The sequence below is a fragment of the Podarcis vaucheri genome (genome assembly GCF_965113315.1).
Source record: "Podarcis vaucheri genome assembly, chromosome: 6".
Taxonomy (NCBI): Eukaryota; Metazoa; Chordata; class Lepidosauria; order Squamata; family Lacertidae; genus Podarcis; species Podarcis vaucheri.
The window spans coordinates 94162667-94186319 of record NC_138764.1 but is presented as its reverse complement, the minus strand read 5'-3'; the positions used below and the strand labels follow the sequence as shown (position 1 = coordinate 94186319).

Genomic DNA, 23653 nt, shown 5'->3' with positions numbered 1-23653 from the left:
CACTTTCCAGGGTATGCAGGCTGAGACCCTATCTGCCCGCAGACTCCCTCGCCAGAGTGGTGCATGCACTGGTTATCTCCCGCTTGGACTACTGCAATGCGCTCTACGTGGGGCTACCTTTGAAGGTGACCTGGAAACTACAACTAATCCAGAATGCAGCAGCTAGACTGGTGACTGGGAGCAGCCGCCGAGACTGCATAACACCAGTCTTGAAAGACCTACATTGGCTCCCAGTATGTTTCCGAGCACAATTCAAAGTGTTGGTGCTGAACTTAAAAGCCCTAAATGGCCTCGGTCCAGTATACTTGAAGGAGCGTCTCCACCCCCATCGTTCTACCTGGACACTGAGGTCCAGCGCCGAGGGCCTTCTGGCGATTCCCTCCCTGTGAGAAGCCAAGTTACCAGGCAGAGGGCCTTCTCGGTAGTGGCGCCCGCCCTGTGACACGCCCTCCCACCAGATGTCAAAGAGAACAACTACTACCAGACTTTTAGAAGACATCTGAAGGCAGCCCTGTTTAGGGAAGCTTTTAATGTATGATGTATTTTAATATTTTGTTGGAAGCCGCACAGAGTGGCCAAGGAAGCCCAGCCAGGTGGGTGGGGCATAAATGATAAATTATTATATATATTGCAAGATCTTGAAGTGAAGCTGCTGCCAAGCAACTCCAGGGATTCCACCGTCCAAGGCAGCTGCTTCAGTCTGCCTCATGGGAGGGCCGGCCCTGGTAGGAAGCTCCAGAAACACTTTACAGGCCACCGGAAGTTTGCATTTTTAAAGGAGGTGTTCCTTTACATACGCAATTGAGAAGTAGATAGGTGCCCAGATAGGCAATGCTAGTATTATCAGAACTGTCAGTCACCAGAAGAAGAATTATAATAAACCCCTCCCACAGACGCAAAGCCAGCTCCACGACATCAAAGATGTTTTCTCTGTGTGTTCAAAGAATGCCCAAAGGGACCTCTAGAGACAGCTGTGGCTTCAGGTTTCTTTTCCCATGCTTTTTTTTTTTAAGTTTAACATCTGCTTAACGGTTCATTAAGGAAACAACTATTGTTCACCGTCAATTAGCAGGCTATAAGAGAACACTCTCACTGTCCTTGACACAGCAGCATTTTCATTGCAAAGGACGACATTATGGCTCCTGACATTCCAGCAGAGTGTCAGTCAACAATGACGAGTCTGAGACTAAGCCGCTGTCCAGTTCAAGGACAGAGGAAAATAGATTTTGTAGAATTTACACTTATTAAAAAAAAAGAAACCTACCACATTACTATTTCTTAAAGGTGGACCAAAAGCAACAGGTTGCTCCACACTACAAAATGACAACTCAATATTTGAGCACAAAGGAACAAGAATAATTTTAGTTTTTTTAAAAAAAAACAAAAACATGTTATTGGTGATGCCCTAATAGTAATCAGACTGGAAGTAATGGGGATAATTTTCAGCATTTGTGGCTTTGGCATAATAATTCAAAGGGAGATATTACAATCAGCAATGTGAAACAGCTGTGTGGCAACAGCTGAAGGCAGAAGTTGACTGCATTTTGATTTCGGCAGCCAGGATCTCAGAAAACAATTGAAACTATACTTTTTGTAGCACAGTGGGCAAAAGTGAGAAGGAAACATTTTTCTTTCTTTCTTTCTTTTTGTTCTCTTGTAAAGCACCCGAGCTAAAAATCAGCTACTGAAGTTAACCACAGCAAATAAAGAACCAGAGTATACCATGTGATTCTGGAATTGTCTTTGTCACAAAAAGGCCATAGATGTGTTCTAAAAATAAGTTCCAAAAATGAACATTGACACTGATTTGTTATGGCATTTAGTGCATCTGCCCTTGGTATTAATGAGCAGTTCTGTAGTTAGTCACTTATCCAGAGCAATTCCTAGTTGCACCAACTATTTTGTAACTGTTCTCGGTGGACTGAGGGAGGAGGGTGTGAACTGGTAAAACATTTTGAAGTAATCTGCATTAAAGGGGGGGGGGGAGATTCTGGGATTGCAATCCTAAACACATTTACTAGGCCACTCAACACAGTTACTGTAGATTTACTCCAGAACATAAATGCACAAGACTTCAATAAAAGCTGCTCAAGAGCTGTCCAGAGTTCCCTGGAAAGAGGAATTGATTGCCAAAGCCACAAATCCTGTGAAGGGAATATGAAATACGGGTCTCCTTGGGTGGCTTTAAAAGGTGGCTTTGACTGAGGGCTCATCTATGCTTCTGCTTATCCCACGCCTAGAAAGCACAGTCGGAGAGGTTTTCCCCAGGGGAAACTTGCTCTTTACCACTAAATTGGAGCAAACTAAAAACTGGAGAAAAGTTGGAGAAAAACTGATTGGCGTTTGCTTTGATTCAGCGCTAAAGAGTGGGGTTTTTTCCGGCAGGAAAGCGGCAAGACAAGCAGAAGTCTGGAAGAGCCCAAAATCTTGAAGGATGAGGCTGTTAGTGGCAATGCTGCCGCCCATTCTCCTGACCCTGGCGCAGGGACGCGGACTTATAAAGAATATTGGGGGGCCCCGGGAAAGCTCATGAATAATAAGCTCATGAATATGCAAATAATGTGGCGCCGCCTCCTCGTGAGCGAATAGGGGAGCTCCAAAGGAAATTGGGTGGAGCTTTTGCTCGGGAGGGAGGGCAGGAGGCATGCAGGCAGCCCGACCCTGTGCATTTTGGGCTGGGGGAGCGGCGGCGATGGCGCTTTGCTGGAGGGGCGCCGGAGATTATTGGGGGGGCGGAGCCCCCCCAAACGAATTTTTGAGGGGGCTCGGGCCCCCTCAAGCCCCATGGAGTCGGCGCCTATGCCCTGGCGCTATTTAGATACGCTCCGCCACTGACAGGAGTCTCCTCATAGCACGCTTAACAAACTACAGTTTTAGCACACATGAAAAACTTAAATCCTTATTTCCTGATGAATAGCCTTTGGACTATAACGCAACTTAGTTACGTTAAATAGCACACTTAACAAACTACATGATGCTTTGGGGAAGCCATGACTGTTCAAAGTGGTGCAATGCTGCTTTAAATGTATAGTGCAGAAAGGGCCTTGCTCTTTATTTTTTTAATCTCTTCCTCATTAACTCCCTACCGCCATTGCTAAGCGACATCTCAAAGAAGGCGCCTTGCCCTCCCTCCACCATCGCTAAGCAACACCTCATGGGAGTAACTGTCAGTTCCAACCAGGGTGGATTTGATTTAAATCACTAGTCAGTAAGAAAACCATATTGTCAGGAGAGCACTGTTTAATGTCTGGACAAGGTATAAGGACTTACTTGAAAATAAAACCCCAAGGTGGTTGTCACCAATGGAGGCAAAGGCTCAGAAAAGGCCCAATATGGAGGCCAAATGGCCAAAATATCGGGAGATTTTGGAGCAAGAAGGAGACAAATTGAAATTGCAGAGTTTTGAGAAATTAAAAGAGTGCGAGATTGGCTTCATTATTATCAAAATACAATTTGGACAAAAAAAAAATTGGCTTCCAGGTGGGAAAATCAAAGTTGGAAACAGAACTGTTAGAACCCAAAACCAAGATTTTGTCAAAGATGTATAACTTGCTGTTGAAATGGAATACTCAGGATGAAACGGTTAAATCTGCTATGATTAAATGGGCACAGGACGTTGGTCATAACATTATGTTTGCTGACTGGGAACAGTTGTGGACCACAGGTATGAAATTCACGGCATGTAATGCCCTAAGAGAGAATATTATGAAAATGATTTACAGGTGGTACATGACCCCAGTCAAGCTTGCAAAAATCTATCATTTTCCCGATAATAAATGCTGGAAATGTAAAGAAACTGAAGGAGCATTCTTTCACCTTTGGTGGACGTGCCCAAGGATTAAGGCTTTCTGGGAAATGATATATAATGAACTGAAAAAGGTATTTAGGTATACCTTCCTGAAGAAACCAGAGGCCTTTCTCCTGGGCATGGTCGGCCAATTGGTGTTAAAGAAGGATAGAATTTTCTTTATGTATGCAACAACAGCAGCAAGAATACTCATTGCAAAGTATTGGAAGACACAAGATCTACCCACTTTGGAAGAATGGCAGATGAAAGTGATGGACTATATGACATTGGCCGAGATGACTGGCAGAATCCGTGATCAGGGAAAAGAGGCGGTGGAAGAAGATTGGGAAAAATTTAAAGACTACTTGCAGAAATACTGTAAAATTAATGAATGTTAAAGGGATGTTGGATTGAAAATAAGTGGTGCTGGTAAAAAGATTAACAAGAATATGTAAATATGGATTGATAATGGAGGAAAATACATATATTTATAATAGGTTAAGATGCTGAGTAATGGATAAGTGATAGAGGGTAAGGACTTGCTGAATTAAATATCTGAACTGGAATACAAAAAGGGAGGTGTGAGGTGGTCAGGAAACTAGTAAATGAAGTATATGATATGAAAGTATTTTTTACTGTGTAAACTGTTTTCTATTTTGTTTTTTCTATGTGTCTTGTTTCTGTACTTTTGTAGGGTTATTCTTTATTCTTATTTTTTTAAGTTTAAATTTTGAAATTCTCTAAATGTTTGTTAAACTTCAATAAATATTACTTTAAAAAAAATCACTAGTCAGTAAGACTTGATTTAAATCACTAGTCAGCAAGACCTGATTTAAATCACTAGTCATTAAGACTTGATTTAAATCTTTTTTTTTATTTTACAGAAAGACTCATTCTTGCTGGTATAATCTTAATATTTACAACCAGATGAAGGTATCTGTCAGGGAACTGACATCGGAGGAAAGGGAAGTGGTAAGGCTCCCAGAGACTGGGAGAGAGTCAACAGCCAAAGCAGGGACCAGCAGGGGGAGCGCGGGGTCTCTGGAGGAGGATCTCAGTAATGCTGAGAGAGACGCAGCAGCCCAGGCAGGAAGCAGCAGGGGAGAGAAAGGGGTGAGAGACACTTCGAGCGAAAATAGCGGGGAGGTGTCAGAAGCAACTGCAGGGAGACCCATGCTTCGCCGGAAGCTGCCACGTCGTGAGTCCAGGAGACGCGTTTCCGTTAAGGAACTTCTTTGCTGGAAGCGCTTCCGCAGACAGCCACTGTCAGACTCTACTAGTGACTAGAGCAGACATGTCTGAGGAGCTCTGTCACACACAGAGGTTTGTGGGGTCGCACAAACTCTGAAGGGGCACAATTTTAAGCACAAGCAGCTAACCATCCCCTTGACAGCAGTCTGACAGTCTCTGTACGCTGCCTGTGCAGGAGAAAGCATCATGAGCAACCCAGTCGGAACCGGAGACGCAGGGGTTGGAGCTGGTCCAAGCTTGGAAGAAAGGTATCAAGCTCTGGAGGTCCAACTTGCGCTGCAGACGGCGAGGCTCGAGGAGAGAAGGGCTCAGGATGCTGACAAAAAGGGGAGAAACACTCAGTTCCCCAGAAAGGTACCAGGATTGGTGCAGAAGTTTGGGGGGGACCCCAAGGATTACCATGCCTTTAGGACTGAGATGCAATATGCTCTGAATGTGCAGTTTGATGAGTTCCCTGATGAGGAATCGCGAGTTGCGTTCGTAATTGGGCATCTTGAGAAGGGGGCGCGGGACTGGGTTCGACCCCTGATGGCAACGCACAACCATATCCTAAAGGACACTATGAAATTCTTTCGTGCAATGGATATCATGTTTTCCAGCGATATTGAGGAAGGGGTGGTGCGCAGACAGCTAATGGCTTGCAAGCAGGGAAGCAGATCTGTCCGTGAGTACTGGACTGAATTTACCATGCTGATTCACAGATTGGGGTGGGATTTATCGGCAGCACCCATTCAGATGCTATTTGAAGAAGGTCTTTCTTCAGCTGTGAAAGACGAGCTGGCCAGGAGCCCCAGGGCGGTGTCTATGGATCAGCTGACCAAATCTGCGCTGACCATTGGAGCGCGCCAGGAGGCAAGAGCCATGGAGAGGCGGGAAGGGAGAGGGGAACGTTGGAAGGAGTTACGCATTCCAGACATTCCTGAGCCAGCTTTCCCGCCGGCAGAGCCGATGGAAATCGGAACAGCCCGCGCGCGCGCAGTTTCAAAGCCCAGTGAGGGGGCGAAGAAGGAGGGAAAGGGAGCCCGGAAATGCTATCTCTGCCAACAGCCAGGTCACTTTGCCAGAGTCTGCCCCCAGAGGAAGGAATGGCAAGGGATGGTGGGAGCTGTTGAGGGGGAAGAGCAGGGAGAAACGGAGCAGGTAAAAGCCAACGCCTGGTTGCCAGCAGGGCACTGCAGCCAGGCCAAAGAGCAGTGAAAGTGCCCCTTCCCCGAGTGCCAGTGCCAGAAGCTCCTCGACCTGCTCTAGTGATTGAAGTGTCGCTAGAGCTGCAAAATGGACACCCCCTAAAAATAAAGGCGCTGTTGGACTCAGGCAGCTCCTGCAATTTCATGAGCAAGGAGTTTGCTGCTGAGCACCAGATACAGACTATCCCTTTAAGCAACCCCCTGCAGGTGACCACGATCGATGGCAGGGAACTGTTGGGAGGAGGCGTCAGCTTGCAGACCGTCCCAATGATAATGAGGGTGGCAAGGCACACAGAACTGATAGCGTTTAATGTGGCCACCTTGGGAGGCGCTCCCATTATTTTGGGAATGAGTTGGCTAGCCCTACATGATCCGCTGGTGGGCTGGCATCAAAGAGTGGTTTCCTTCGGTTCAGCACATTGCTTAGAGCACTGCAGGGCAGAAAAGGGGTCAGCAGGGGCCCAAGCCACCCTAGCAGGGACGGAAGTAATGGAGAAGGGGAAGGTGCCACCACAGTATGCTGATCTCAGCGACGTGTTCAGCGAGAAGGAAGCGGACCAACTACCCCCGCATAGGCCCTTTGATTGCCAGATCAATTTACTCCCTGGAGCACAGCTTCCTGTAGGCAAGTTGTATGCCATGTCAGACAGGGAGATGCAGGAGTTGCGAGCGTTCATTGACAAGAACCTGAAGAGAGGCTTCATCAGAGAGTCCAAGGCAGCGGGGGGTAGCCCAGTGTTTTTTGTGGATAAAAAAAACACGGACAAGCCGAGGCTGGTATGTGACTTTCGGGCCCTAAATGCAGTGACAGAGCCGGCGGCTTTTCCTATGCCCAGGATTGATGATATTTTGACCAGGGTGCGAAAAGGAAAGATTTTTACAAAGCTGGACCTAAGGGGGGCGTACAACCTGATACGTATAAGGAAAGGGGATGAATGGAAGACCACCATGTTCACCCCTTTGGGGGCATTTGAATACCTCGTTATGCCTTTTGGATTACAAACAGGCTCCGCGTGTTTTCAAGCCTTTATGAACCATGTACTGGGGCCTTTGCTCTACAAGAATTGCGTGGCCTTCTTAGATGACGTGTTGGTGTATTCGGAGAATGAGGAGCAACATGTGAGAGACGTCAGAGAAGTGTTGAGCAGGCTGCAAGCCAACAGACTGTGGGTGAAACTGGAGAAGTGTCAGTTTCATACCAAGGAGGTGGAATTCCTGGGGTACCGCTTGTCAGACAAGGGGTTGGCCATGGACCCCGGCAAGGTTCAAGCGGTGCTGGAATGGAAAACACCCAAGACCAAGAAGGATGTGCAGAGGTTCCTAGGGTTTGGAAACTTTTATCGTAAGTTCATCCGAAACTTCGCCCACCTGACGGCGCCCATCACGGACTGTCTCAGCAGCAAAAAGAAGTTTGTTTGGACGGGGGAGGCGGAGCGAGCGTTTGAGGAACTGAAAAGGGCCTTCGCCTCTGACGAACAACTTCTACATGTGGATTTACAAAAAAAGCTGAGGGTCGAAACAGACGCTTCTGACAGAGCCATAGGGGCGGTGCTGCTTCTGCAGCCGGGGAAGGAGGGGTCAGAGTGGCGACCGTGTGCCTTCTTTTCGCGAAAGCTGAACAAATCTGAGAGAAACTACACGGTGTACGACCGGGAACTTCTTGCGATTTATGAGGCCTTCCGGAGATGGAGGCACCTACTAATTGGTGCACAACAGAAGGTGCAAGTGTGCACGGACCATAAGAATCTAGAGTATTGGAGAACGGCGCGAGTGCTCAACCAAAGGCAGTTGAGATGGGCCCAGGAGTTCTCCAAATTTAACTTTGAGATTTGTTACGTACCAGGCCCGGAGAACGTTAGGGCGGACGCTCTCTCACGCAAACCTGAATATTTGGAGGGAGAGGGTGCACCCGAAGAGACTCATGTCATTCCCGAGGACCGCTGGGTGTGTGGGGCGGCTTTGGTGGGGCAAAGGGAACTGGTAGAGGGAACGGTGCAGGATGAATACGCCCAGGACAAACTCAGGGGTCTCAGGAGGGAGGGAGACAAACCCGGGGGTTTTGAGGAGAGAAACGGGGCGTTGTACTACAAGGGAGCGTTATACATACCTGAAGGGGAATTGAGGGAAAAGGTACTCAAGCAACTACACGATAGCCCCACAGCAGGGCATTTTGGGCAACACAAAACCATGTGGCTGGTTACCAGGGAATTCTGGTGGCCCAAGGTCAGGGAAGATGTGCGTGAATATGTGAGAGGGTGTGACCGATGTCAACGAGCCAAGGGGGAGAGGCGGGCACCGGCAGGCTTATTAGAACCACTACCCACGCCGGAAAGACCATGGGAGGCAGTGGCAATAGATTTCATGACTGATCTGCCCAGGTCCAAGGGGAAGACAGCAATTATGGTTGTGGTAGACCTGTTAACCAAGATGGCCCACTTTATAGCCTGCTCACATGCGGTCACAGCAGAAGAAACCGCTAAATTGTTTGTGGAAAATGTGTTTAGGTTGCATGGTGCCCCATTGAGGGTGGTTTCGGACCGAGGGAAACAATTTACTTCCAGGTTCTGGAGGAAGCTCATGAGCTTATTGCATGTAGAGGTGAATTTTTCCACCGCCCGTCATCCAGAAACCAATGGGCAGGCGGAAAGAGCTAATGGTGTCCTCCAGCAATATTTGAGGTGTTATGTGAATGACAGAGAGAATGATTGGGTGGAGAAGCTGGCGTTGGCAGAATTTGCCTATAACAATGCAGAGAACGTGTCCACGGGGATGAGCCCTTTTTTGGCCAATCACGGGTGTCATCCCCGAGCCTTCCCAGGGGGGGAGGGGGAGAACTGGAGCGTTCCTGCCGCAGAACAGTTCGTTGAAGAAATGGAAGCGATCCATCGCCAGCTCCAACTTAATTTAAACAGGGCGAAGGAGGAATATAAGAGGCAGGCAGACAAAACCAGAAGGGAAGGGGAAAGTATTAGGGTGGGGGACCAGGTGTGGCTGTCCACCCAAGGGTTACCATTTAAAGGAGGTTGTAAGAAGTTAAGACCCAAAAGACTGGGCCCATTTGAAGTCACGCAACAGGTTAACCCAGTGGCTTTCAGACTCCGGTTACCGAACCACATGAAGTTGCACCCAGTGTTCCACAGATCATTGCTGTCACCGTATATAGGGGACAGAGAGGGGAGGGTCAATAGGGGACCAGCGATGGAGGAAAAAGAACACAGCTACCATGTAGCGGAGATTCTCGATTCCAGGTGGAGGGGAGGTCAAGTAGAGTATTTGGTAATGTGGGAAGGGGAGCCGGAGTCGGAAAACACCTGGGTCAGGGCAGAGGATGTAGATGACGAGGTTTTGATTGAAACTTTTCATCAGAGATTCCCTAGAAAACCCCAGCCAGTGGCGAGGCTCCGGAGGGAATACTTCGCCACCACCGACGACGAAGAAGAGTTGGAGGGGTTCGCTGATTCCGAGGTGGAGGAGGATTCAGCGAGTCGGAACGAAGACCGATGGAGGGAATTGTTCGAGACGTCTGAAGATGAAGAGGATTCTTTTAGGGGTTTCAGCTCCTCACCGCCCAGAGGAGAGAGTAGGGGCGGGGGAGAGGGGGGCCCTGGAGGGGAGGTGGATGTCAGGGAACTGACATCGGAGGAAAGGGAAGTGGTAAGGCTCCCAGAGACTGGGAGAGAGTCAACAGCCAAAGCAGGGACCAGCAGGGGGAGCGCGGGGTCTCTGGAGGAGGATCTCAGTAATGCTGAGAGAGACGCAGCAGCCCAGGCAGGAAGCAGCAGGGGAGAGAAAGGGGTGAGAGACACTTCGAGCGAAAATAGCGGGGAGGTGTCAGAAGCAGCTGCAGGGAGACCCATGCTGCGCCGGAAGCTGCCACGTCGTGAGTCCAGGAGACGCGTTTCCGTTAAGGAACTTCTTTGCTGGAAGCGCTTCCGCAGACAGCCACTGTCAGACTCTACTAGTGACTAGAGCAGACATGTCTGAGGAGCTCTGTCACACACAGAGGTTTGTGGGGTCGCACAAACTCTGAAGGGGCACAATTTTAAGCACAAGCAGCTAACCATCCCCTTGACAGTATCATTTTTGGACTAATAAATTTTCAGAGTAGTTTTTTACAGTTATATCACAAATTACTGATTTGGTTATACTATCAGAAATAGACAGATAATTATGAAATTATTGTGAGGTTTAATAAGTTACTGGGTAACTATTTATATTTGCACAACTTTTCTGCTGTACTTTATTGGAATGAGAAAAATAATCATTAGAAACAATTTAAGCAATTTATTTAACTAAAACAATAACATTATAGCATATGTATCCATGTTAACTGATGTGGTTAAATGATTTTGTTTAAAAATAAAAACGTACTGAGTTTTAGCACACATGAAAAACTTAAATCCTTGTTTCCTGGTGAATAGCCTTTAGACTATAACGTAACTTATGGTAAATAGAAAACTATATTTAGAAATATTTTCCCTCCAAAAGCATTTTATTTTAAAAATCTGATTTAAATAAAAAAAATCTGATTTAATTTTTTTAAAAATCGATTTTAAAAAAAAATTTAAATCATTGATTTTTATCCACTCTGGTTCCAACTGCCAACTTGAGGGAGTAACTGTCAACCAGCCGTGAGGGAAGAGGACTTGGGAGGAAATGGTTCTTCAGATTGTGTCAAGAGTTGAAGGGAAATTTACATGGCAAACATTTCATTTGGTTGCTCTCTCATGGCAGGAGCACCACTTCAGAATTATCTCTTTTTAAATGAGTTTGCACCAGCAAAAGTAAACGTCACCATACTCTGGTTCACTTTGTATTCACAATGTAGTTGATGTTAAAAAATAATAATTAAGTGATTTATAATAAATGATTAGGTGCCGTATAGAACATTAAAAGATGTTCCTGCCCACACACTTCCAATTCCACAGACATGATACAAAAACGGTGGGGAAGAATGGGCAGGGAAGAGAAAAGCAAGTAAATGTGAAGCAGATATGGGGAAACTGTCCCAAGGGAACCTTAAAATAACAAAAAGCCACACGGGAAGTCAAGTATTTGCAAACATTGTAAGCTGGTTGGGAATAGCTCACCAAAGTAGGCCTCTTTTCAATGGCTACATGCATGCGGTTTCCCTTAAGTTGTATATGCAGTTAACAGGGGAGACGTGAAAGAGCTGTTTTAAAATGTATTCTATATTATAGCCAAAGTAGGTATTACCGTATATTTAAATTAGAAGCACAGATAAAGTGTGCTTAAGAGACTATTGTGAGAGCACTTTAAATCTGCACACGAACATATTAACTGTCCTGCTGGATGTACAAAACTATCCATTTAGTCCAGTCTGGTTTCTGACTCTGAGCATGGTTGGTTCCTTTTATAGCCAAAAGGCTGTAAATATCGTCTGACATGTACATGATTTTTCCAGTCTCCTTCTACGTTTGTGGCAGCAAATTCCCCAGGTTCATTATGTGCTTTGTCACAAGTACTTCCTTTAGTGGTGAGGAGTCTTCCACTTCCATTGTACTGTTCTACAGTTATAATTTTAAAGTCATATGTAGTAGTTTAACATTCAGTTTTTTGTTTTATGAAGATCCCCTTTACAATAAAGACATTTTCAAGTAAAGCAGCAGAGCACAGAAACCTGGCCTGGAACAATTCCAATTCTAGGTAACTGTGATGTCAAATTCTACCACAGAGAGCAAAAGGAGTTCACAGAACTATGAATTAAGCCTCGTATGTCCCTTGGCAGCTGTGCTTCCTTGACGCCTCTGAGTATTAAACAGTCTGCTCCAAAGGGTGAGTGTTCATTACATTCTAAGGTGACTCAAAATTACATCACTCTCATAACCAATTTTAATGCAAAACTCATGACTGCACTTTAGGGCTTCTTGTAACATTTCTAATACTATGATTTCGCGTCACAAAATCAGTACAGAGAACATACAACCCTCTCCAAAACAAACACACACACACAATTTAATCAGGAGAGAATAATGATAAAAAAAAGTTTTGTATCTTGTTGAGCATTAGCAGTGTGCTGTGATTTGGGGCAAGAATGTAAGAAAAGCTATCAGGTCAAAACCCAGCATCCTCTTCTCACAGTGAAGAACCAAATGCCCATGGGAAACATGCAAACAGGACCTGAGTGGAACAGCATTCTCCCCAGTTGTGATTTCTGGTATTCAGAGGTATAATGCCTCCCGACAGTGGAGGACAGAAAATAGCCATCATTGTTGTAGTCACTGATAGTCTTACCCTCTATGACCTTGCCTAATCTCTCTTAAGGCTATCCAAGTTAATGGCAATCACAACATCTTCTGGGAATGAATTCCAGCATTTAACTGTGCAGTGTGTGGTGAAAGCACTTTATTTTGGCTGTCATGAATATACTAACATTCAGTACTGTATTTGATGGCACCCGTTTCTACGATTACAAGAGAGGAAGAGAAATGCCTCCGTATCCAATTTTTCTATGCCAAGCATAATCTTAGACAACTCTATCATGTCCCCTTTACTCACCTTTCTTCCCCAGACTAAAAGCTGCTAATGCAGTAACCTTTCTTTATAGGAGAATTGCTCCAATCACTTGATCATTTTCGTTGATCTTCTCTGAACTTCTGCTAGATCTATGATATCCTTTTAGAGGTAAGAAATGTACCAGAAATGTGCACAGTATTTCCAGGATGGTGTTCAAAACTCACCAAAGATTTGTATAACCGCATCATGATATTGACAGTTTCATTTTCATTCCTGTGACTAATGATTCCTAACTCGGAATTCACGTTTTCCACAGCTGCCACACCCTAGGTTGACATCTTCATCAATCTATCTGCTAGAACTAATTTTCTACGTACCTGGAACTTTTCTTCATGTCAAAGAGCAATCATGCGAGACACACTTGCAGTTCTACTACTTCAGTGAGAACTGGGTCTTGCAGGAAGGAATGTGTAAATGTTTGTTATAAACATCTGCAATGTTTATTATTACTAGTGAATTTTTATAGAACCATCTATGTACGTAGTGCTTTACAAAGAACACAGCTGACATCTTCCTCCTCCAAAGGGACTTTACACCCTAAGTATTTCAAATAGGCATTCAGATAATCTTTATTATCACACCCTGCATAATGTGGAATAACTCAGTGTTCGCCAAGACCTCAGTCACGTAGCAACATGGACTCGTATTTTATTTCTATTCAGATATCCACCCTGCTTCGTAAAGCACGAGTAGGAAACCTTAGTCACAGGGGCTAAATGTGGCTGCCCAGACCCTCCCCAGGCCACAATATTTACTGGCTCTGTTCCAGGCCCTCCTTTTGAGTGATTCTGCCAGGGTAGAGGTGGCAATGTGTCCTGGAACTGTGATAATACCTCAGTTGCCTGCCTGCCTGCCTGGATGGATGGATGGAGAGATTTTGTGGGTGTGTAGAAAGCCAACCTGTTTGTGACTGGAATGTAGCCTACTATACAAAGGCAAGTGTCATATATTTTAAAACTGGCCCTGCCCAGAACTAGCATATGGTCCCTGAAAGGTCTCCCATGCAGGAATGCAGCAGTTAGACTGCAAAAGGTTTGCCATCCCTGTCATAAACCATGCTCTCAAATATATTTTCAATTAAAAATCAAGAACAGAACTCAGCAAAACCAAAATAAAGGAAATACACAGTAAGTTAAGAGCATCAACTTGGCCACAAAAAGACCCATTTCCAGAACAATTACCGTATTTTTCGCTCTATAACACGCACCAGACCATAACACGCACATAGTTTTTAGAGGAGGAAAACAAGAAAAAAATATTATAAACGAAATAGTGGATATATGATTTTTGTGGTTCATGCTGTGGCCACAGACATGTGATCTGACAGTGAGTTTGGAGTAGCCCAATGCAAAAATCCTGAGGATCCATGTGGATCCATGCTTTGTAACCACGGAGGAGGGAAGGAAGGGGAACCATGGATCCTCTGCTCACGACTGCAGCAGATCCCCCCCGCTACCTGCAGGCATTCCCTCCATAACACGCACAGACATTTCCCCTTACTTTCTAGGAGGAAAAAAGTGAGTGTTATGGTGCAAAAAATACGGTATCTGCCTACCCCTGGTCTGCAAAACAAGAAGATTTTAACCACCTACAGCCTGGGAGAGAGTTTGCTTGACATAATTCTGTGGCTTGGGAAACTTTTAAGTTCCTTCCTGTGGGTAACACCACTTGGCTGGAAAAAAAAAACATGAAACAGGAGAGTCACATATCTCCCAAGTTTGTTTCTCCCTTTGCATAAAAGTAGCTGCTGGGGTGACTTAACCCTTTCCCTAACACCATTTTCTATATGTAAATCAAGCCCTTTAGTTGGTACAGCCTTTTATTGCATAATTTTGTTGTTGTTCAGTCGTTTAGTCATGTCCGACTCTTTGTGACCCCATGGACCAGAGCACGCCAGGCACTCCTGTCTTCCACCGCCTCCCGCAGTTTGGTCAAACTCATGCTGGTAGCTTCAAGAACACTATCCAACCATCTCGTCCTCTGTCGTACCCTTCCCCTTGTGCCTTCCATCTTTCCCAACATCAGGGTCTTTTCCAGGGAGTCTTCTCTTCTTATGAGGTGGCCAAAGTATTGGAGCCTCAGCTTCAGGATCTGTCCTTCCTGTGAGCACTCAGGGCTGATTTCCTTAAGAAAGGATAGGTTTGATCTTCTTGCAGTCCATGGGACTCTCAAGAGTCTCCTCCAGCACCATAATTCAAAAGCATCAATTCTTCAGCGATCAGCCTTCTTTATGGTCCAGCTCTCACTTCCATACATCACTACTGGGAAAACCATAGCTTTTACTATACGGACCTTTGTTGGCAAGGTGATGTCTCTGCTTTTTAAGATGCTGTCTAGGTTTGTCATTGCTTAATTAAACTACCTCATTTGGTCTGACCCCTTGGAAGTTACACCAAACCTTCTGTGCTAAAATAGTAAAGTGTAAAACATGCCAGGAACCCACAAAACAGCAGGGAATTAAAATGTCCAGGCATCAAGCACTGGCCATTAGAAGTCTTTTCGTCTTAATAGGGAGAGAAAACAAAGGGTGGAAAGGTTTGTGGTGCTTCTGGAAAATGTTCAGCCTCTAGCAGATTGGCAGCTGCCCATTTGGCAGCAAGAGTTAATGAGGAAGGAATCTATTTGAATTCAATTATATTGTATACCTAAATTCCTTTTTAAATATGTTACTCGCCTTGAAGCTTTGGAATAATAAAAAAAAAGGTAGGAAGGAATGAAAATATAAACCAGCTAGCAGTCTGTCAGCATGTTGCTAATGCAGCAGAGCATGTGAAGAGGAAAACTTGGCATACCAATGTCATTGAGTAACACTGCCCAATAAGCAACACATGCTTACTGATTCCAACACATCAGCGGGCTGGCACATTTAAAACACTTTCCCACCCTTATTATTCTAGTTAACTCCCATTCCCTACAAATAAGCACGTATATAAGCCCGGATAGCTCAGTTGGCTAGAGAATGGTAGAGAATGATAACACCAAGGTTGCAGGTTCAATAGCTTTATGGTGCAGCTGCATATTCCTGCATTGCAGGAGGTTGGACTAGATGATCCCCAGGTCCCTTCCAACTCTACAATTCTATGATTCTATATTATACCAGCAACCATGCCTCATTTAATCATATAATAACAGAACTGCTTCCTCCTTACATCAGTATATTATGCTATCACCAGGCTGGGCATTGCTTTCCTTTTGGGTGAAGACAGAGGCAAAGTGGGTGTTTGTCACCCAATAGCATTTCTCCATCTTCTCCATGCAGAGGACCTACCACTTGTTTGTTCTTCCTCTTGCTTCGAATATAGAATTATTTTTAACCTCTCTTGCAAGCCTGAGCTCATTCTGAGCTTTAGCCCACCTGGCATTCACCCTCCAATTGTTTACTACTCGTGTATACTCCTCCTTTCTTCCATTTCTTACACATGCCCTTCTTAACTCTCAGCTCATTTGTAAGCTCCTTATGCAGCCACACCAGTTTCTTTAGATGATCGTCTTCCAAAGCAACTACTCTGTTCCAAACTTAAAAATGGAAAGTGTTATGCTGGTGGTCAACAAGAGGTGTAAAGATTATCTCAAGGCAAATCTTTAAAAATGTAGTATAAACACTGACAGCTGGGAAACACTGGCCTGCGAACACTCTGGTTGGAGAACAGCCTTTACCAAAGGTGTCATGGGCTTTGAAGACACTCAAACTCAGGACACAAAGGAGAAATGTGCTAGGAGGAAGGCATGCTTGGCAAATCCACACCGTGATCAGCTCCCTCCCAGAAACCAATGTCCCCACTGGGGAAGGACATGTGGATCCAGAATTGGCCTCCACGGTCACTTACGGACTCATTGTTAAAACTGTGTTTATGGAAGACAATCTTACTCGGCTACGAGTGATCGCCGAAGAAGAAAGAAGAGATGCCTCGACCTTTTCTTTCTTGCTGGAATTGTCTGCCTTTGTGCCTTCATTAGCTGACCCATTCATCTAGGACTCCCTTCTCTTGAGTATTTCTGACCCAGTAGTGCCTTAAGCTTTCTGAAATCAGCCTAAGCTTGATTTACTTAGTGCATAAATCCTCAAAAAAATTGAACATCCTGTCAATTTGTAGGTAAATATTAGGGCGACAGAATCAAGTCTCCACTGTTTTCCAAATTTATCCTCACAACAACCCTTTGATGTACGGTAATGATTTACTCAGTATTGCCCAGCAAGTTTCATGCATAAGCAGCTATTTGAACCCATGCATCACCCTCCCAGGTTCAGCAGCCTGCACTGTCAACCAAATTGCCAGTGTTGCACTAGCAAAAAGAAGGAGTAAGGAATCTGCAGGAAATAGCAATGGCATGTGGGGCAGAACTTCATGTCTTCCTATCTTTAACACCAGAGGTAGTTGGTGGCTAGACCAACTACAGTAGAGAATTTGGCTGCCTGAGTCTGAATAGTCATTCAGCATAGCAGAAAAGGCAAATCAAATTCAAAACAGTGTTTTCTATTTTAACACTCTTTCGCAGTTTATTAGAAAGCACTGCCAATTTAAAAATGGAAAGCATATGACTGATTCATTGCAGAAGGCCCATTTTTCAACATTAAGGACTGGAACCAGCAATTCTGCACGTATAATCCTACTAAGGTGAGTGGAATTTGATCAAGGATAACTGGCTCATTGATTGATTGATAGTATGCTAAACAGAAAAGATGTGAGATGTTTATTTCCCAAATTCAGATCTAAAATTTAAGCTGCCTCAGGCAAGAAGGTTTATCTAGACAGATAATTGTTTGGTACACAACAACACTGATAAGAGTTTAACATTCAGTTGTATTTTACTGCACAGAAATGTGGCAGGAATGTGCAACCTATTAAAGAGAAGGGTGCATTTATCATGTGTTTGAGGAGCTCATCTACACAAAAGCAATAACTTACAGAAATCTATATTGTGTGAAAAGGCCCTCACCTTAAAAGTTCCCTAGCAGTACCTCTTTTTTATATATACTAAAAAAAGGTTCAGAGACTAAAAACAGAAGTGTGCAATCCAGTAACAGTTTTCGAATAACAGTTTCCCAAGAAAGAAACACATGCTTATCATATGTGGTATGAAAAGCAGCCACATGTCTAATCTTTTCTCCTTTGAAAAATTACAAGTGGCAAACAGCAGATGTCCTGGGTCGCATTGATTAATGTTTTGAAGGGAACAGCCACAATTTGTTTATGTAGGTTCCTTACGAAACCAGTATCAGAAATTTCAAAACACAATACTTTGAAATAACCCTAAGTTTGTTTTAAAATAAGAACTCCAAATGCATTCTTATCCATGTCATTTTCCTTTAGCAGATAAATAAAGATAAACAGAAGCTCAAAACGTAGAATATTCAATGCACAAAAATTGTGAATACTGAAATAATGTCTTATTATTTGGGTCATGATTTAGCCTGCATTTTAAAATAATAATAATAATAATAATAATTTATTATTTATACCCCGCCCATCTGGCTGGGCCTCCCCAGCCACTCTGGGCGGCTTCCATAAAAACCAAAAATACAATAAAATATCACACGTTAAAAACTTCCCTGAACAGGGCTGCCTTAAGATGTCTCCTGAATGTCAGGTAGTTGTTTATCGCCTTGACATCTGCTGGAAGGGTGTTCCACAGGGCGGGCGCCACTACCGAGAAGGCCCTCTGCCTGGTTCCCTGTAGCTTTGCTTCTCGCAGTGAGGGAACCGCCAGAAGGCCCTCGGCGCTGGACCTCAGCGTCCGGGCAGACTGATGGGGGTGGAGACGCTCCTTCAGGTATACTGGACCGAGGCCGTTTAGGGCTTTAAAGGTCAGCACCAACACTTTGAATTGTGCTCGGAAACGTACTGGGAGCCAATGCAGGTCTTTCAAGACCGGTGTTATATGGTCTCGGCGGCCGCTCCCAGTCACCAGTCTAGCTGCCGCATTCTGGATTAGTTGTAGTTTCCGAGTCACCTTCAAAGGTAGCCCCACGTAGAGTGCATTGCAGTAGTCCAAGCGGGAGATAACCAGAGCATGCACCACTCTGGCGAGACAGTCCGCAGGCAGATAGGGTCTCAGCCTACGTACCAGATGGAGCTGGTAAACAGCTGCCCTGGACACAGATTTGACCTGTGCCTCCATGGACAGCTGTGAGTCCAAAATGACTCCCAGGCTGCGCACCTGGTCCTTCAGGGGCACAGTTACCCCATTCAGGACCAGGGAATCCTCCACACCTGCCCGCCTCCTGTCCCCCAAAAACAGTACTTCTGTCTTGTCAGGATTCAACCTCAATCTGTTAGCCGCCATCCATCCTCCAACCGCCTCCAGACACTCACACAGGACCTTCACCGCCTTCACTGGTTCTGATTTAAAAGAGAGGTAGAGCTGGGTATCATCCGCATACTGATGAACACCCAGCCCAAACCTCCTGATGATCTCTCCCAGCGGCCGCATGTAGATGTTGAAAAGCATGGGGGAGAGGACAGAACCCTGAGGCACCCCACAAGTGAGAGCCCAGGGGTCTGAACACTCATCCCCCACCACCACTTTCTGAACACGGCCTAGGAGGAAGGAGCGGAACCACTGTATAACAGTGCCCCCAGCTCCCAGCCCCCCAAGACGGTCCAGAAGGATGCTATGGTCGATGGTATCGAACGCCGCTGAGAGATCCAGCAGAACTAGGAAACAGCTCTCACCTTTGTCCCTAGCCCGCCGGAGATCATCAACCAGTGCGACCAAGGCAGTTTCAGTCCCATGATGAGGCCTGAATCCCGACTGGAAGGGATCCAAATGGTCTGCTTCTTCCAGGCGTGCCTGGAGTTGTTCGGCAACCGCTCGCTCAATCACCTTGCCCAAGAATGGAAGATTTGAGACTGGGCGATAATTGGCCATCGTGGCCGCATCTAAAGATGGTTTTTTAAGAAGCGGTTTAATAACCGCCTCTTTCAGCGGGTCTGGGAAGGCTCCCTCACGGAGGGAAGCATTCACCACCCCACGAAGCCCATCGCCCAGTCCTTCCCGGCTAGCTTTTATAAAGAGAAATAGAGTGTAGAATGTCAATTCATATTCCTTTATTAAGCCACTTCACTCACAGCATTTTAAAGGTTTACTTCTAAAAAAAATATAATTTGTGAATTAGGCAAATGTACTAATGTATGGCACAGGTACACCTAGAGAGCTAGCATTAGCCGCACCAATCTTTCAACAATTCACTCAGTACATTACTGTGTGGTATGTGGTATGGCAATTATTCTGTATTCCATCTCTGTGCCAAAGAGGAGCATCAGGATCAAGAATCACAGTGATATAGCTTTCTGATTCCGGTGCACCAGGAATGGGGTCTCTCCCAACACCGCAGGAGAGAAACAGACTGAGATAATCAGATGATGATAAGGGGATTTCATTATCTGCATTCCTCTTCAGTTGGAAGAGGAACCAGGCTCTCACCCGCAGTTTGCCTGGCAGTCTGGCACTCGCTTCCCCATGGAATGCGAGGGTAGGCAAAGGTACTGGGTGCACAGAGCACCCATCCCGTTCCTGGAAACACAGGTTAGACTGTTAATTGGATTTTAATTGGAGAAAACTACAGGCACATGCCAAAGACGATGAGATAAGAAACTGCAAATACAACCCAGCTACAAGGATATGAAAGGTTTGGATTGAGAGCAGATTTCATTCGGTGAAAGAGACAATGCAGGGAGGGGAGCCCACGGTTTGCTTACTTAAGGTTTTTCTCTACTTTTATGATACAGCAACCCCACCCCAGAATGGAAGTTTTATTTTTAAATATCTGCACAAGTAAGGATGGAAGACATTGGAATATAATATGGAATTTAACAAAATTGAAACTGTGTGTGTGAGAGAGAAAGGAACTGAGAGGGAACCAGGGAAGAAAGGCTATGCTTTGAAAATATAGAGCAAAATCTACCCTAACCTCCATTATCCACAAAAGAATGTGTTTGAGATAAGGCTAAATGGCCATAAATCAGTGGCAGGGAGGAAAGGAGTCTACCAGTTGCAAGAACAGAAGTTTCTGGATTACCGGTAACTATCTGCAGTCTGGATACAGACCGTTCTTTCTAGGCTGGAAAAATGGCAAAGATGGCTTGTTTACTAGAAACCAAATCACAGGACAAAGCGATGTAGCGACTTTTGAAAACTCTGAGATAACAACTTCTCCCAAGACATGACTGGAACCATCAACAGTTGCAGGAATAAAGGATACAGCACCATATATGGATGGAAAGACATCGTCACATACAGGAAAGAATAACGATTACAGCTAAAGTTCCTCACTTGAGACTTTATAAATTACCTATTATACCAACACGGATTGAAATCACAAAATTGTAACTGTTATATAAGGGATATTTATATCTGAATAGAAAGGAATGAAAATTATTAAAATTTTGGAACACAGAAAAAATGTAGAAGAATAAGCTTATCAACTCTAGCATGCGATGGGGCCAGTTTAATTAAACTTTATAATTTGACATTTGAATAATTGGCATTAATAATTGTATCAATTGGATAAAATTGGTATTGTCATAATGAGGCTGTTATTGGAGCAATATTTGAAAATATATATATAAGAACTACAGTGATATGGAAGCCAATAGAAGCATATCCTATCAAAATATCTAGCAAAAACCTTCACTTACTAGTACAAGCAAAATACTATAAAAGTGTACTGGAGCAAAATACTATAAGTGCCCTGGAGCAACTATTACAGCTTTTCAGATATGCAACATGGAAAACTAAGCAATCTATCATCTGACAAAAAGTGCAGTTGAGAAAATCCATATGTGCAACATGATGGGATCCAGAGAAACATACAATTTCCAGTTTTCAAAAAAAATCCTGTAACATCTGGATTTCTCTTATGAAGTTATTTGCTATTACACAGGAGTTTTTAATTGAAAATGTATGCTTATATAGTTCTTTATGACACAGCGGGCACTGTTTTCAATTCCTGGCGTTCATCTGTGAGAACTGGGTACTAAAGTGGAAAACATGCATCTGGGTGTCATACATTTTCTGTGTATATGGAATTTAAATGCTAACTATTCAAGCCACAAATCAAGTGTATTTTAAAGTTGGATGGATCTGAAGGACTGCAATGTTTTTGCAACTGGCATCTTCATGAGGGGTCAAAGTAATCTGTATTCCAGTTTAACTCTAGTGCTGCTTTTGTTTCTTATAATGTATTTTAACATATTATAATTTGAATTCTATGGAATTCATATTGTAAGCAATATATAAGAAATATTATAAGCAATAAAGAAACAAAATAAAAATCATATAGCATATAACACAGCATATTACAATTGCTACAACAGGCAGAAGAATTAGTCCACTAATACCCTCAGCCATGTTCAAGTAGTCCATAGGGGAAAAGGTTTGTAAACCACTGATCTATTCCACAATGCTTTGGCATTAGAATGCAAGGTGGCATTGTGATCTGTGTTAAGCTACAACAAAAACATGAAGTACATTCCCATTTTATATCTTTGTAACCTAAGCTTGTATTGATGCTACAAATTATAAGAAGTAAAACTGCAATAGCCTCTTCTCAAACACCTCTTGGAATTGTAGCTCTATGAAATAGCCAAGGGGCCTATCAAACAGGGAATTCTCTGCTTTCCATCAAACTACAATCATAGTTTGTAGGGATCAAATGGGAAAGATCATGACTAGTAAACAGATATAAACTCAATAAAAGTTCAGTAGTGCAGTCTTATGTCCCAAAAGCTCAGGAATCCAGCTTTTCAGAAAGGCAACAGTTGTATAGTACGCTCTAGCCATTTGCTCAAGCAGAACAGTTTGTACACATTTTCAGTGTGCCTTGACACAATATTTTTCTTGCAGCATGTTGAACTGCAGAGGATCTACACTAGCACTTCCGAATTGTTATCCCATGGATCACCATGAATGGAATGCTGTAAAAAAAGGGGCAAGCAAAATCTAACAATCAAATGCTTCCTCTTTCCTGCTTCCGCTTGCCTGTTTCTCAAGTACAGTGGTACCCCGCAAGACGAACACCTCGCGAGACGAAAAACTCGCAAAACGAAAGGTTTTTTCATTTCCGAGTTGCCTCGCAAGATGAATTTCCCTATGGGCTTGCTTCGCAAAACGAAGCTTGCCCCGGGGGCAGCAGGTCTTCTCTTTTGAAGCAAGGGGCTGCGGGGAGATAGCGATCTCCCCGCAGCCCCTTGCTGCAAAAGACGTCCGGGGGCAGCGGGGAAGAAGCGCTTCGCTTCCCGCTGCCCCCCAACGTCTTTTGCAGCAAGGGGCTGCAGGGAGATCGCTATCTCCGCGCAGCCCCTTGCTTCAAAAGAGGTCCAGGGGCAGCGGGAAGCGAAGCGCTTCTTCCCCGCTGCCCCCCGACGTCTTTTGCAGCAAGGGGCTGCAGGGAGATCGCTTCTCCCGGTGCTCCGAAGCCGGGCGGGGGGCAGGGGACACCTCCCGCCGCCGCGGGGACACCTTTTGAAGGCAGGCGGGGGGGAGCAAAGACTTTCGCCCCCCGCCCGCCTTCAGAAGAGGTCCAGGACCTCTTCTGAAGGCTGGCGGGGGGCAAAAGTCGTTGTCCCCCCTGCCTGCCTTCCCAGGGGCTTTTAAATCGCCCCGGACAGCGGAGAAGTCCTCCGGTGTCCGGGGCGATTTTAAAATGCCGCCCGCCAGCATTTTAAGATCGCCCGGACAGCGGAGAAGTCCTCCGCTGTCCCGGGGTTTTTTAAAATGCTGGGGGTGGGAAGAAAAGCCCTTGTCCCCCCCCCCAGCCTTCAGAAGAGGTCCGGGGACAGACTGTCCCCGGACCTGGTCTGAAGGCGGTTTCCCTAGGAACGCATTAATTGATTTTCAATGCATTCCTATGGGAAACCGTGCATCGCAAGACGAAAAAACCGCAAGACGA

The 23653-nt window shown here is 44.9% G+C and overlaps 1 protein-coding gene and 1 long non-coding RNA gene across 11 annotated transcripts in view; one reads left to right on the top strand and one right to left on the bottom strand.

Annotated features, from left to right (window-relative positions):
• The window catches only part of EDN3 (endothelin 3), a 48371-nt gene that overhangs the window by 16408 nt on the left and 8310 nt on the right, over positions 1-23653 (bottom strand). The window lies entirely within an intron of this gene.
• Positions 622-22753, top strand: LOC309534363. 8 transcript variants are annotated; one of them, XR_014220629.1, is made up of 5 exons: positions 11016-11722; positions 11816-12021; positions 12794-12870; positions 17260-17378; positions 22609-22753. It is a non-coding gene; the product is annotated as an uncharacterized lncRNA (long non-coding RNA). The 8 variants fall into 8 exon arrangements; XR_014220622.1 differs by lacking the exons at positions 11016-11722; positions 17260-17378 and adding an exon at positions 622-983; XR_014220623.1 differs by lacking the exons at positions 11016-11722; positions 17260-17378 and adding an exon at positions 996-1302.